This window comes from Gossypium hirsutum, chromosome A07 (assembly GCF_007990345.1).
Source record: "Gossypium hirsutum isolate 1008001.06 chromosome A07, Gossypium_hirsutum_v2.1, whole genome shotgun sequence".
Lineage (NCBI taxonomy): Eukaryota > Viridiplantae > Streptophyta > Magnoliopsida > Malvales > Malvaceae > Gossypium > Gossypium hirsutum.
The window spans coordinates 12508816-12524625 of NC_053430.1; the positions used below are offsets into that span (position 1 = coordinate 12508816).

Sequence of the window (15810 nt, forward strand, 5' to 3'; positions counted from 1 at the left end):
TTTGCAGGATGAGGATCCAAATAATCACTTGTCAAATTTCCTGGAATTATGCGATACATTTATAATTAATGGCGTTTCTGACGATGCCATTCATCTTCGGTTATTCCCTTTTTCATTAAGGAAAAAAGCTAAACAGTGGTTGAACTCATTACAACGAGGGTCAATTACTACTTGGGAACAAATGACCGAAAATTTTTTATTAAAATATTTCCCGACGACTAAAACAACCAAATTATGTAATGATATCTCTTCATTTGTGCTGATGGACTTAGAAACTCTTTACGACGCATGGGAGAGATACAAGGACTTACTACGAAGGTGTCCTCACCATGGATTACCTCTATGTTGCAAGTTCAAATATTCTACAATGGTGTGAACCCCTCGACAAGACAGATGATTGATGCAACAGTCGGAGGAATCATCAATAAAAAAACACCTGAAGAGGCTTACGAATTCATTGAAGAAATGTCACTGAATAACTATCAGTGGCAAGTCATTAGGACTAAGCCAACTAAAACAGCAGGCGCTTATAACGTCTATTTGTTTACTATGCTGTCAAACCAGGTAGAACTTCTAAATAAAAAGATTGATGGTTTACTTGGTTCTACTCAGGTACATCCAGTAATGAGGTGTGAGACGAATGGAGAAAGAGCATGCACAGAGTATCAACCCTTCAACCCTAGCATCGAGGAGGAACAAGTCCAATATATGGGTAACAATAACTCTAAACCCAAAAATAACCCATACAGTAATACTTATAATGCAGGTTGGAGGAACCATCCCAGTTTCTCGTGGGGCGGTCAAGGCAATCAAAGACCATAACACCCTTCAGGTTTTCAACAACCACCCTATCAACAGGAAAAGAAACCAAACCTTGAAGAGATGCTATCTAAATTTATCTTGGTGTCAAAAACCCGTTTCCAGAACACTGAGACAACACTTAAAAATCAACAAACGTCGATCCAAGGGCTCGAAACTCAGATAGGCCAGGTGTCCAAACTAATCTCTGAACGACCATAAGGTAGCTTGCCAAGTAATACTGAACCCAACCTAAGGGAACAGCTCAACGCGATTAATGTTTAAGATGAAGAATGATTCGTTGAACCTGAGCCAGAACCTAGGCAAGAAACTGTGGTAAGCAGAGGTCAATGTGAGGTAGGTCATAATAAAAACAAATCCGTGAATGTCGAATATAAACCCCGTGTGCCATACCCCAACGCGACAAGGAAAGACCACTCAAATGCACAATTTGGTAAATTCCTTAAACTCTTAAAAAAATTACATATTAACTTACCGTTTATTGAAGCTCTATCACAGATGCCAAACGCAATGAAGTTTTTAAAGTAGCTTTTAGCAAATAAGCGGAAGTTGGACGAGGCGTCGCATGTGGAGCTAAATGCAGTTTGCTCAGGTATTTTACAGAATAAGCTACCCAACAAATTAAAAGATCTAGGGAGTTACAATTTCTTGCTTAATTGGTAGTTTAGATGTTAATAATGCATTAGCTGATTTAAGGGCTAGTATTAACGTTATACCTTACAAAATGTTCAAACAATTAGGTCTCGAAAAACCCAAATAAACTAGGATGAACATTCAATTAGCAGATAAAACTATAAGATTTCCTAGGGGTATTATTGAAGGTGTGTTAGTTAAAATCGATAAATTTATATTTCCCATTGACTTCGTTGTTCTAGACATAGAGGAGGATAGCGACAGTTCTTTGATTTTAGGAAGGCCCTTTTTAGCAACTGCTAAAACAATTATTGATGTTGGCACAGGTGAGCTCACACTTCGTGTGGGAGACGAAACAATCACCCTGCAAGCTCGCAATCCTGGCAACACATAAAAAATTGAAGGTGATTGTGTAGACCAATCTACTAAAACTGACAATATGGTACAACTTACTCTGCAGGAAATGAGTTTGAAGGAAGTACATGAATCATTCTCAAGCAATAGTAGAGGACTTATTCATGAAGAACGAAGGCTACAAATCGAGGAGCTAGATGAATGGCAGACGCATAAATCGAGAACGCCTGATAAATCGAAACTACGCCAGAACGAGCTCAATACCTTTCCAAATCAACTTAAGGTTGGAGATAAAGTTTTATTAGATGCCGCAGATCCTCACATTGTGACTACCAAACTGAATGAAGAAGCCCCTCTCACGGTACTTAGCATTTTTCCATTCGGCACAGTCGAGGTAAGTCATCCAAAGTTCGGCACATTTAAGGTAAACAACACCCGACTAAAACCTTAATTTGATAAGATAGATAGCAGGAATGAGCAGTACAAACTCCTCGAACCACCATGACCATTTAATGGAGAGGTAAGTCAAGCTTAGACTATAAATAAGCGCTTCTCGGGAGGCAACCCGAGCACTAACAATATTAATTTCTTTAAATTTTAGTATTTAACACCTAACTCACTAACTGAGTCAATGAACACAGGATTCTCAGAACCCCACGATCAGGCACACGGGCGTGCTGTAGGCCGTGCACATACCACCGGATGCAACAAGGCCATGCGATATGGCCGTGTGAAAACAGGGCAAATATTTTCCCCAAACACCGGCTACTACAAATCGCCACGGCAGTGCGATATGGCCGTGGGCGAAACTGCCAAAAGAACACGGGCATGCAACATGCCCGTGTTTTGAGACCGTGGGCAAACCTGTCAATTTAACATGGGCGTGTGCCGGCATATACAGGCGTGGGAGAAGTGAACCAAGATTGACACAGTCGTCTAACATGGCCGAGTACACTGATATGCCCAATTTCGAAAACCACGAAATGTACGGGCTGAAACGAATGCACATAGGCGTGCCCCACGACCGTGTACCCCAATTTCTCTATAAACACCTATTATCTATCTTAGCTCTTTATATTTTGAAATTATTTTTTATTTCCTATTAATACTATTTTATCTTGAGTTTTTACAATTTTTATTTTCGGCTATTTCATTACGAATAATTACGCTTCATTATATTTCCTAAAGAGTTCCTGTTTTTAACACAGTCGTAAAGAGCTCCAAAGCTCATCATCAAACAGGAATTAAAAACTCAGATGGCGCAGGACTTATGAACTAATGAACCTCTACCACTACTGGAGTATCCTCCTCCACTCTCACACCGATTAGTCTCCAAAACTCCAGTCCAAGGAATTTATTCATCATTCAGGAAGTTTCACTTCTCCCCGTATCTTATGATTATTAATTTATCTTCTTCAATATATCTACCTTTGTACATTAAGGGCAATGTACATCTTAATTGTGGGGGGGGGGTCACTTATATCTATATCAGAAAAATCCCTGAATTTTGTTTTATTCTCATGCGATCTTCTCATATCATTATTAGAATGAATTCCGACTAGTTTATAATGTTTATTGATATATCTTGAATTAAACATAGGCATTTATGCATTGATTGTTTAAACTTTAAGACATTAGGGAATCAAGCATGATAAGTTGATTTTTGAAGAATTAAAAACTTTAGGTTGTTTTCCCAAGTTTAAGTATTATCTTGAGTAGGAATTCACAAGTTTAAACATCAAAAAGCCATAATTTTTGTGAGATCTTGAGCCTTTAGAGCATCTACTATTCCTTTCATGCTCACTTTCATTATGAGTGTGTCAGTATTGATTTGTTATTCTAGAAATTGCTTGATTATGCATGTCAAAACCACACCATTTGATTTGATATATCAAAATGATAAAGGCACTTAGGTTTAACCCACTCACTCCATAAAAGCCTACCTTCACAATTAACCCTTAGTGAACCCCCTTGAGCCTAACAACTCATTCATTAATTTACCCTCAATATTATCCCATAACTTATTTGTTAAAATCATCTAAATTAATTTTATCCCTATTTTTGTTGAGAATTGAGTTGGAATAGTTGCTTAGCTATGTTTTATTCTATTTTGTATTTGACTTGTTCTAAAAAAAAACATGTATACATATAAGTAGTAGTGATCTTTTGAGCTAAAGTAGTTAAATTCCATATTCCAAGAAAAAAGCTCTGTTGTACGCAACTGATGACTAGTCATTTTTCTAGTTAGGCAATTTTTCAATTCAACCTCGATCCTAACCCTTTCTTCCATCTTGTGACCACACCCTCTAACCAAAGCCACGTTACAACCCTCTAAAGACCTTTCGGTTGATGTTTCATCTCAATTTATAGTGGTGGAGATTTGATTTCATGCAAGTCTGTGGTAATGACTTTTCATTATTGACTATTGAGTGCTTCATTTATTGCCCTTAAACACCTCGAGTGATTTAAGTGAATCTTTAGTTAGGATGTGAAACTCTGTTATATTTTGAATCAAAGTTAATTACTTAGATGAGGGGAGAAACCTATGTTTTCATGATAAAATGCTCAACTTGGAATGTTTGAAACTTTGATGTTCTTTTAGTCAAATTTTCAATGTTTGATTACCTATGGATTATTTTGAGATATTATCAATAGAAATTATAAGTTGAGAAGAATTTGTTTTGATCATGAGTTGAGGATTTTGCTTGAGGACAAGCAAATGCTTAAGTGTGGGGGTATTTGATAAACTGTAATTTATACATATTTATACCCCATGCTTAACACATTTTATGGATGATTTTTCCTTAGATTTGGCAAATTCGATGCTCTTAATGCCTTAATTTCATGTTTTATACTTAGGTGAGCATAGAAGAGTGAAAGGAACGAGAAACGGGCCAAAAATGGAGAAAATGGGCTAACGTACGAAATCAACATGGCCTAGACTTCCTCACAGGGGTAGACCATATGGCCATGTCAATTTGGCAGAATCAAAGCACGACTCACACGGGTGGACTACACGCCCGTGCCTATTTAACAGGCTTGACCACGGCCTGAAGTAATCGCACACGAGCGTGTCCCTGTCGAGCCCAAGTTGAGTTCAATTTGGAAATACACCCTAGAGTAGGAGGAAAATGGAGGCACAGGGAGGAGGGAAGCCATTACTCGAAGGAAACCGATTGATCCATCTCAGAAGCCGGATTCATCATTAAGACTGAAGATCTCCCCTCAATTTTCCTTCAGGAGTTTTGGGTTTTCTTTATGTTTTGTATTCATTATTCTTCTGAGATGTTTTCCTTTTTAGTTATGAACTGAATCCCCTAAATACCTAAGGGGAATGAAACCTAAGACGAATCTTGTTATTATTTTCTAAATTGTATGATAAATATTTAACTTGTTCTTAATTATGTGTTCTTAGTTCTTGTTTTGATATCCCAAGATACTGAATCAAGATAAGCTCTTATTCAGAGGAGGAATAGACCCTGTATAATAGTACATTTTTCATATTTAAGCAGAGTTGATTGCGCGCCTAAAGATAGGGTGACAAGATTTTACCGAATTAGGGTGAAACCTAATAAAGAGATCCATAGATGGAGTTAATGCAACCCTAGGGTGTTAATTAGAGAAAAGTCTCAATTATTCAATCTAGGGATTAGACATTATTAGTCTTGACTAGGGATAATAACATAACTTAGGGATCTCTATGGAATAAGTTATTGAATAAATCATCCGATTCGGAGTCAGAATAACAAGTGAAGTCTAAGTGGAAATTTCCTTAGGTATTGTCTTAATTCAATCGTTTTCCCTAAAAGTAATTCCCCAATTATATTCTCTATGAATTCTCAGTTTAGATAATTAGTTAGTTAAAACAAAACCTCCTTATTCTTAGGCTAGATAATAAAAAGACATTCATTACTAGTACTTTTAGTTCCTTTAGGTTCGACAATCCGGTCTTGCTAAAACTATACTACTGTTCGATAAGTACACTTGCCTACATCACGATAATAGTTAATTTCAAGAACGATAATTATAAATATTTAAAACCTATCACGAAATCACGCGATTAGCGGTATTATTTATATCGTGAAAAGGTCATATTTACACTGACTATAAGAGTCTGAAGTATTTAATGACACAGAAAGACCTGAATTTGAGGCAATGCGAGTGGCTCGAGTTAATAAAGGATTATGATTTTATTATTGACTATCATCCGAGAAAGGCCAATGTTGTGGCGGATGCACTGAGTAGGAAATCTTTGTTTACTTTAAGAGCAATGAACACCCGGTTATCTTTGTCAGATGATGGCTCGGTTGTAGCTGAATTGAAAGCTAGACAGACATTTATATAACAAATCTATGAAGCATAGAAGAGTGACAATGAGTTGCAAGATAAACGGGAGCAATGTCAAAAGAATTCTAATTCAGAGTTTCAAATTGGGTCTGATGATTGCTTATTGTTTAAAAACAGAATATGTGTTCTGAAGAACTCAGAACTGGTACAAAAGATTTTGTATGAAGCTCATAATGGTACAATGTCAGTTCATCCTGGTAGTAATAAAATGTATAATGATTTGAAAAAGATGTATTGGTGGTCGAGAATCAAAAGAGATATTTCTAAATTTGTAGCCAAATGTTTAATATGTCAACAAGTGAAAGCTGCGCGTCAGGTGTCTTCAGGGTTATTACAACCAATCAATATACTTGAGTGGAAATGGGAAAGGATTACCATGTACTTTGTAATAGGATTGCCCATGTCACCAAGAAAGAAAGATGCCATTTGGGTAGTTGTTGACCGGTTAACAAAGTCGACACATTTCATACCAGTACGTATGGACTTTTTATTGGATAAATTAGACATTTTTGAAATTGTTAGATTGCATGGTGTACCAATTTCTATTGTTTCTAATAGAGATCCTTGGTTTACATCTCAATTTTGGTATAAATTGCAAGAAGCACTAGGGACACAGTTACATTTTAGTACTGCATTTCATCCCCAAACTAATGGTCAATCAGAACGGGTAATCTAGATTTTAGAAGACATGTTACGGTGCTGTGTGCTTGAATTTGAAGGTAACTGGGAAAGGTATTTGCCTCTGATTGAATTTTTCTATAATAATAGCTACCAATGCAGTATTAAAATGGCACCATATGAAGCTTTATATGGTCAGAAATGTAAAACACCATTGTACTGGACAGAGCTCAGTGAAAAGAAGATTCATGGGGTTGATTTAATTCGAGAAACTGAGGAAAAAGTAAAGGTGATACAAGATAGCCTGAAGGCAGCTTCAGACAGACCAAATTCTTATGTTGATCTTTAAAGAAAAGAAATTGAGTTTGAGATTGGTGATAAGTTATTCGCCAAAGTCCTCCGGTTTGGCCGTAAAGGAAAATTAAGTCCTCAGTTTATTGGAAAATATGAGGTCATTGAAAGAATTGGACTGGTAGCTTATCTGTTAGCATTACCGCCAGAACTTGAAAGAATTCACAATGTTTTTCATATGTTAATGTTAAGATGGTATCGATCGGATTCATCAAATGTTATCTCTCCAACAAAAGTGGAAATTCAGCCCGACATGACATATAATGAGGAACCAATTAAGATCTTAGCACGACAAACAAAAGAGTTGAGAAATAAAAAGATAGCATTGGTAAAGGTTCTTTTATATAAACATGGAATTGAAGAAGATAATTGGGAACCTGAAGATATCATGAAAAGCCATTACTCAAATCTTTTCACTGGTAAGATTTTCAAGGACGAAAATCCTTAAGGAGGGAGAATTGCAACTGATCGCGTGATTCGTAACAAGTAATAAATATTTATAATGAAGATCAAACCTAGACTAACTATTATCATGACGAAAAGGCAAGCGCACCTATCGAACAATAGTATAGTAATGGCAAGACTGGGATACCGTACCCAAGGGAACCAAAAGTACTAGTAACGACTGTCTTTTTATTATCTAGCCTAAAAATAATGGGGTTTTGTTTTAATTAACTAATTATCTAAACTAAGAATGCACAGAGAAAAAGAATTGGGGAATTGCTTTGGGAAAAATCAATTGACTTGAGACAATACCTAAGGAAAAATCCACCTAGACTTTACTTGTTATTCTGGCTCCGAATCGGATGATTTATTCATTCAACTTGTTCCGTAGAGACCCCTAAGTTATGTTATTATCCCTATTCAAGACTAATAACGTCTAATCCCTAGATTGAATAACCGATATTTTTCTCTAATTAACACTCTAGGATTGCATTAACTCGATCTACGAATCCCCCTATTAGGTTTCACCCTAATTTGGCAAAATCTTGTCCCCCTATTTTTAAGTGCACAATCAACTCCGTTTAATTATGACAAAAGTACTCTTAGACAGGGTCTATTCCTCCTCTGAATAAGAGCATGTCTTGAATCAGTATCCTGGGATATCAAAACAAGAATTATGAACACATAATTAAGAACAAGTTAAATATTTATCATACGATTCAGAAACTAATAACAAGATTCGTCTTAGGTTTCATTCCCCTTAGGTATTTAAGGGTTTAGTTCATAACTAAATAGGAAAACATCTCAGAAGAATAAAGAATACAAAACATAAAGAAAACCCAAAACTCCTGAAGGGAAATTGAGGGGAGATCTTCGGTCTTGATGATGAATCCAGCTTTTGAGATGGATCAATTGGCTTCCTTCAGGTAATTCCTTGCCCCCCTTCTCCATCTCCCTTTTTCTCCTCCTCTAAGGTGTATTTATAGGCTTTGGAATGCCTAGAAACCCTCAAAAGTGGCCTTTTCTGAATTGGACTTAACTTGGGCTCGGCAGGGAAACACCGTGTGACACGACCGTGTGACGTGATTGCCAAGCCGTGTTCGATCCGTTAAATTGCACACGGCCGTATGGGTCAATGGCCAGGCCGTGTGAATCGTGAAAGCCTTGGTCGACACCCTCGAAAGACACGGGCTTGTGAGCTGCTCGTGTGGCAAGGCTTAAGTCGTGTCATCTTCTCGATTTGGTCTGTTTTGTCCATTTTTTGCTCTTTTTTGGCTCCTTTCGCTCTCTTATGCTCTCCTAAATATAAAACATGAAATTAAAGCATTAGGAGCATCAAATTCACCAATTCTAATGAGAAATCATCCATAAAATGCATTAATCATGGGGTAAAAATATGTATAATTTACGGTTTATCAAATACCCTTACACTTAAGCATTTGCTTGTCCTCAAGCAAAATCCTCAACTCATAATCAAAATAAATTCTCCTCAACTTATAATTCTTATCGATAATATCTCAAAATAATCCATAGGTAATCATATATTAAGAATTCAACTAAAAGAATATTGTGTCCAGAATATCCGTTCAAGATTTTAGAAAACCATCACACCTATAAATAAGTAAAACCAAAAACCCAAAACCAACTTCAAAATCTTAAAAGAATCTAAAGTCCCAGAAAATACAACCTCAATGCCAAAACTTAATAACCCAAAACAAAATAAAATAGTAAAATAGATGGTCACTATCGAGTCCTTCGCTGTACCGATCCACCTAAAACTGCGGGTTACCTATACAGAAAAATAGAAAAGAGGTGAGTTTATGTAAACTCAGTGTGTAACCCAACAGAGTTAAACATGTGTACAAACAAAATATCACAAATCAAACATATTCATAATCGAGCCTGGGCCCGTGTCAGATACAGATACAAATTCAGATTTGAGCCTACTTCAGATAGAGATATACAAATCAGATATCAGAATCCTTCCCCCATCCTCTACACACCATCTTCGACCATCCCTACACATCATGTGAGGTTTAAAATACTCACCCAGCCCTACCCACCATGCTGTACAGATACGGTACATATCAGATATAATGCAGCTGTGCTGCTAGATATTAGGCATAATCTGTCTTTCAGAACACTTCTTCCAATATACATCATCACACCCCAATATTAGTAACAGAACATGCATACAAAATTAACAGATAAATCATGCTTAACATGCTTTCATAAATGAAGAACAGATAAACAAATATAAGCATGCTCATAACCATATTTCAGTTCAATAGATCGCTTAATTTTAGGGTTAGATAGCATTTACCGACCCTACGATAGGCCTACAGTCGATTAGGACAACCCGTGCAACCCTAAGAAAAATTTCAGTATAACGGGCCACCATGTAGGCCCACACACCTGTGTGGCCCACACACCCAGATTGGCTTTGCCCTTGTGGATCACACGGCTTGGCCCAGACACGCCCCTGTGGCATACACGTGTTGCCCACACGCCCAATTTAGCCTAGCCCGTGTAGCTCACACGACCACACTCTGGTCATCACATGATCGTATCTTGCACACGGCCTGGCCTTTGTCGATCACATGATCGTGTCGTCGCACACGGCCTACCACATGGCTTACCACACGGCCGTTCGTGTGGCATCGACAGATTGCACTTTCAGCTTTTGTCGAATCTTTTTTCTCTGCGTTTCGTGTACACACCTAGTACTGTTTCTCTGCAAAAACACTTTCGAATAGACTGACACCTAAAAATGATACCACAAACTTTCCAAAATCAGTTATTATTCTCGATTAAACTAAAATCATGAAACTGAAAATGTTTCAAATCAAATGTTTAACACTTACTCGAACACCCCGAACAATTCAATTACAATTCTGAACGAGGAGAGCGAATATCTTCTTGATTCACTGTTGCCAAAACAGACAATAAGGTTCCAACCGAAGATTTCGAAAATACAATAACGGATTTAAAGAACCCTTACTCGAGCAAACCAATCTATGCTCACATACCTTAGTCGAGCGAGAAACCCCAAAATACCAAAGATGACGGTGGAGAATAAGAGTGATGAAAAAAATTGAAGAAGCAAGAAAAGCCGAAATTTTGTTAAAGAAGGAGAAAAATAAACGTCAAAAGAAACAAATGAAAAGATTTTTAGGAAATAAAAAGATTTCAAAATCCCCTTCAATCCCACTACTAACTGATAACTACCCACTCACACAGCTTCTTAATTCAATCAGAACTCTCTCCCCTAAAACTGATAAAAAATAAATACCTACGCTTACATAAGGATTCGAACACAGGACCTCCAACACTTTAACTCCTTACCACTAGAACCAATAGGCTCATTCTGATATGAAATTACAAATACATTAATATAAGCCCACTGAACAAAGATAGGGCTTAAACCCAAAAATAACATAATTTGCTAAAGACAAGGCTTGAACTTGGGACCTCTCATACATACCCAGAACACTTAACCACTGAAGCAGATACACATTTATGTCAAACAGTTACAGAAATAGAAATAAAAATATTGGGGCGTTATAGTATTGTCATCATCCGAACTTGCCACAAACTAAAATTTGTAATTCTATTGAACATCTAAATATCGAACCTTGACACTACCATATCTAAACGGGTTGACTACAGAAATCGAACTAGTACTGATACTAGTTTGTAGGGGATAAACTTGGTTAAGCAAAAAACAAAATGAATAAAATAAGAATTGAAAAGATCGAATCCGAAAATTTTACGTGAAAAACTCCTCAAAAGATGTTAAAAAACCACGGACAAAAGGAGATTTCACTATAATAAAGGAGAGTACAAAATATAAAGAGAATTAAAAGAAAACTCGAAGACCCACAAGAAAAATCTTTCGAAACAAAGAATAAAATTCTCTCAATCTAAATATGTTTGTCGTATAAAACCTAGAGTAACTTAGACCTATTTATAGGCTGAAATTTGTAGCTTATATGGTTACAACAACTCTAGATTAATTAGAGTTTAAGTGAGAAACTAAAAATAAATTTTAATTAGGATAACAAAAGCCAAAATAAACTTTAGTCAAAATAAAAGGCATTCTTCCACAGTTTGAATATCGATATTAGTTTATTATAATTTAAATAATATTATTATTATTTTTTTATAAGTTATTTTATATATATTGTTAAATTTTTTTAATGTTAAAATTGTTAAAATTTGATTTTTTTTATAATATTATATTTATCTATACTCTATTTTAAACAATAAATATAAGTTAAATAAACATTGTAGAATAAAATTGTAACCTATATGGAAATTTATGTAATATTTTATTACCTTTGATTACCTTGGACTTAATCATTCTATTTTTTTACCTTTTATTTTAACAATTTGTAACGCCCCAAATTTTATGCTTTGGCTTTTGTGATTAATTGACATAATTGTGTATCTGCTTCAGTGGTTAAGTGTTTTGGGTGTGTGTAAGAGGTCCTGAGTTCAAATCTTAGCTTGGGAAAAATTTTGGTTTTTATATGTATGAAGCCTTGTCTTGGGTTGTAGGGCTTATAAGTAATTGGTTGGAAAAGCTTGTACGAATGGGTCTGCTGGTCTGGTGGATAAAGGGAGTGTGGATGTGAGGGAGGTCTTGGGTTCGAGTCTGAATGAAGGCATTATTTTTGCTACTACTGCCGTGGGAGTGTTTGAGTTGGCTTGGGATACTGAATGTTTGCAACAGCTGAGGTTTGTGGGAACAAAACAAGGGATTGGGAGTAACCCAAATCATTCCACTCTCTCCTTGCCGAATTTCTCCTTACAAATTTCCCTTCTCTATATTTTCTCTATTTTCTTTTTCTTTCCAGCCAAAAATCTCCTGTTGCTGTATATTTTTTCTTTATTTTAATATTAATTTTTGGTCATTTTTCGTCACCGTTACTTATCTCTGCGCTTGGCGTGAATTTGGTAAGTGTTGGGGTGCTTTTTGTCTCATTTTTGTGTTTGTTGAGTGGTTAAGAGACTCTTTTCTGTTTAGGAGACAATCTAGGTGCTGTGGATTGCTAAAACGACACTTTAGACAACAAGGAACTGCTGTTGATAGTTAGAGGTATGGACATCGTTAACTTTTGGGATTTGCCTATTCTTAGAAACTTGGTTTAAGTGACTAACTAAGGGACATATTGTTCTATATTAGGTTCTGGAGTGTTCGTGGTTACGTTAGCTTCGAATCGATACCAGGTGTGTACTCTGATTACACGAAAAAACGAGATTCAATGAAAGCTAAAAAGTAAACTGTTGATGCCACACGGACGTGTGGACTGCCTGTGTGGTAGGCCGTGTGCCGATACACGGCCCTGTGGTCGATGAATCAGGTCGTGCGCATGTGACACAGTCGCACGACAGGGCCATGTGATGTTCGGCGAGGCCATGTGTGAGACATGGGCTCGACCAATTGGGCCGTGTTGGCCACACAGGCCTGTGGGCCCACATGGGTGAACCACACAGACGTGTGGAAATTTGGGCCAGGCCGTGTGGATTTGGGTCGTGTGGGCCGCACGAGCGTGTGGTCCTATACGGGCATGTCACATGGGCGTGTGAGCCCATTTTTCTGAAATGTTCTGTAAGGTTGCACTGGTCGTCCAAGCCAATTGTGACCGGTTATAGGGTCAGTAAGCATTACTTAGACCTCTAATTTTTTGTAGATCTGATATGATTATGTGATGTATTATTAACGGATGTGCTAGTTAGCATGTATATCTGTTCTGTTCAGTAAATGGGTATATGTCTATTAATCTGCTTATTAGCATGCCATGTTTGTATGCTGCATTGCATTGGGGTGGGTTTGATGAAGTGAAGGAAGTATCTGAAAGGATTCATAAGCTTGTTGTCTGGCAGCTAAGCTGCATATTTTTGACGTGTGCTGCATTGCGGTACCTTATGGTGTATAGGGTTGGATAGGTCGATATTATCCCCATATTTGGTATGTAGGGATGGGTGGGTTGATTTTATCCCCACATGGTGTGTTGGGTTGGGCGGAATTGGTGTGCAGGGTTGGTGGGCATATTTTTCTATAAATCTAATCTGTTGCATGCTATATCTGACTTCGTGGGCTAAGGCCCAACTTTATATATACATTTGATCCTTTTTCTGAGTGGGCTAAAGCTCACACCGATTCTGTAAAGGGCTCAGGCCCGAAGTATGACTATTTTCTGATATCTGTCTGTATGCATGTTGAACTGTGGGGATGTACACACTGAGTTGTGAAACTCATCCTTTTCTGTTTATCTGTCCAGGTAATCCCCAGCAGTAGTTGGATTAGTGCAGTAGAGGACTCGATGGTGACCCCAACTTTCCACTTATGGGTTTTATAGTTTAAACATTTCATTTCGTTCCTTCTTAATTATTTTAGGAATTTTGGATGTAATCTTGGACTTGGACTTTCAGTTTTGATTTGAGATTAGAACTGTGAATTCAGATTTTAGAACTACAACGCTAGAGAATGGTTTTCTCGAAATAACTAAGGTTTTTTGTAAATTAAATTAGTTTTAAAAGCTTTCGCGATTTGAAATATGACTCTAGAATAAATTAAAGATAATAACTGGTACAGTTTTCACAAAGTGAAAAGGGTTTTCCTAAAACACTCTCATGTGACATTGCTTGATCCGGCCATAACGTCGAGGCCGGGTTTGGGGTGCTACACAAATATTATGATTTTAATTACATTTGGCTGATTTTTTAATTTCATTATTGAAATCTGTGTTTATGGTAACTTATAAAATTTCATTTGATGAAACCTATTAACTACAATTGTCATCATATTAGTGTATCAAATGGAAACAAGTAAAGTGTGTCGTGTAGCCTTTGTTTCCTTTTTTTAACATTGTATTGCTATACAATAATAGGAAGTAATTTTTTATACAATAATAGAGTTAAAGAATGGAGGTCACATGATTTGAACTTGTCTAATAATTGTCTGATAAGAGTTTTAACCATTGCTCCATACAAGTCAAAACACATAGAATAAATTTTAAACATGTATATACACAAACCTATTTACCGGTAAGATTTTCGGGGACGAAAATTTCTTAAGTGGGGGAGAGTTGTGACAGCCCTAAAGTGACCCTAGTCGGAAAGCGGTCTCGGGACCGCTAGACCGAGTCACCAAATTATTTGAATGTGATAATTATTGCCTAAAATATGTGAATATAAATGTGTGAAAGTTTTAAGCTTCGATTTAGTTAATTGCATGTGAATTTAGTTGATAGGACTTATGTGAGAAAATTTAGAAATGTGCTAGGCAAATGCTAGTGGCCTAATAGTGCATGTAATCAAAGGGGTGGACTTGCATGTCAATTTCCCCCCCCATTTAAGTACTAGTGGCCGGCCATGACAAGGGATGATGGGCAAAACATGTCATGAAACATGTTGTGTTAATGGAAAAATAAAATAAGAAGCATGGGCAAACATGTCATGAAACATGTTGTGTTAATGGAAGAATAAAATAAGAAGCATGGGCAATAAACTAATAAGAAATTGAAGGAAGAAAACAAAGAGAAAAAAAATGTGTTCATCATTCTCATGCATGACCAAAAAAAAAAGAAGAGAAAAGCTCTCATGTTGTTCTTGGCTGAATAGGAGAAAGAAAAAGAAGGAAAAAGAGCTTTGAGGAAATCAGCTATGGTGGTTTGATAGACTAAGGTATGTTTGATGATGTTCCATGAGATGCATGCATGTTTTAGTAGTTAGCTTGAGTTCTAAATAGCCCATGGTTCAAATCTTTACTATGTCATGGAGATGATATTCGGCCAAGGTGGATTGGTGTTGATATCATTTGCATGCTAAAAGTGAAGCTTTGTAATGGTGCATGTGATGGTGGATTGATGATTCTTGAATCTTCTTTTTAGCATTTTTGAGTGAGACATTAAGTTCTTTGTTTAACCATGACCAAAAATTGAAATGGTATGGTGTTGTGATGCAATCGGCCCCAACATAGACATGTATGTTCGGCCACATGAATAAGTACATAAGTTATGTGTATGTTCGGCCATAGGTAGCCTATTGATGGCTTTAGCTTGACTTAGAAAATTCGGCTAAGGGGAAATATTAGCTAGTATGTTGAATTCGATTCGTGATTTCGTACATATGTGACTCTAGTGTCTAATGTATATATGGGCTAAGTACCTTGAGCTTCTCTTTTGATGTTCGAATGAATTGTATTAAATTGCTTGATGTGATTAAAAATGCGTATGA

The 15810-nt window shown here is 36.7% G+C and overlaps 1 non-coding gene across 1 annotated transcript; it reads right to left on the reverse strand.

The window, feature by feature from the left end:
• Nucleotides 1-231: 231 nt before the first annotated feature.
• LOC121203821 (small nucleolar RNA R71) lies at nucleotides 232-336 on the reverse strand. The gene has a single exon (XR_005898756.1). It is a non-coding gene; the product is annotated as a small nucleolar RNA R71 (small nucleolar RNA).
• Nucleotides 337-15810: the final 15474 nt, after the last annotated feature.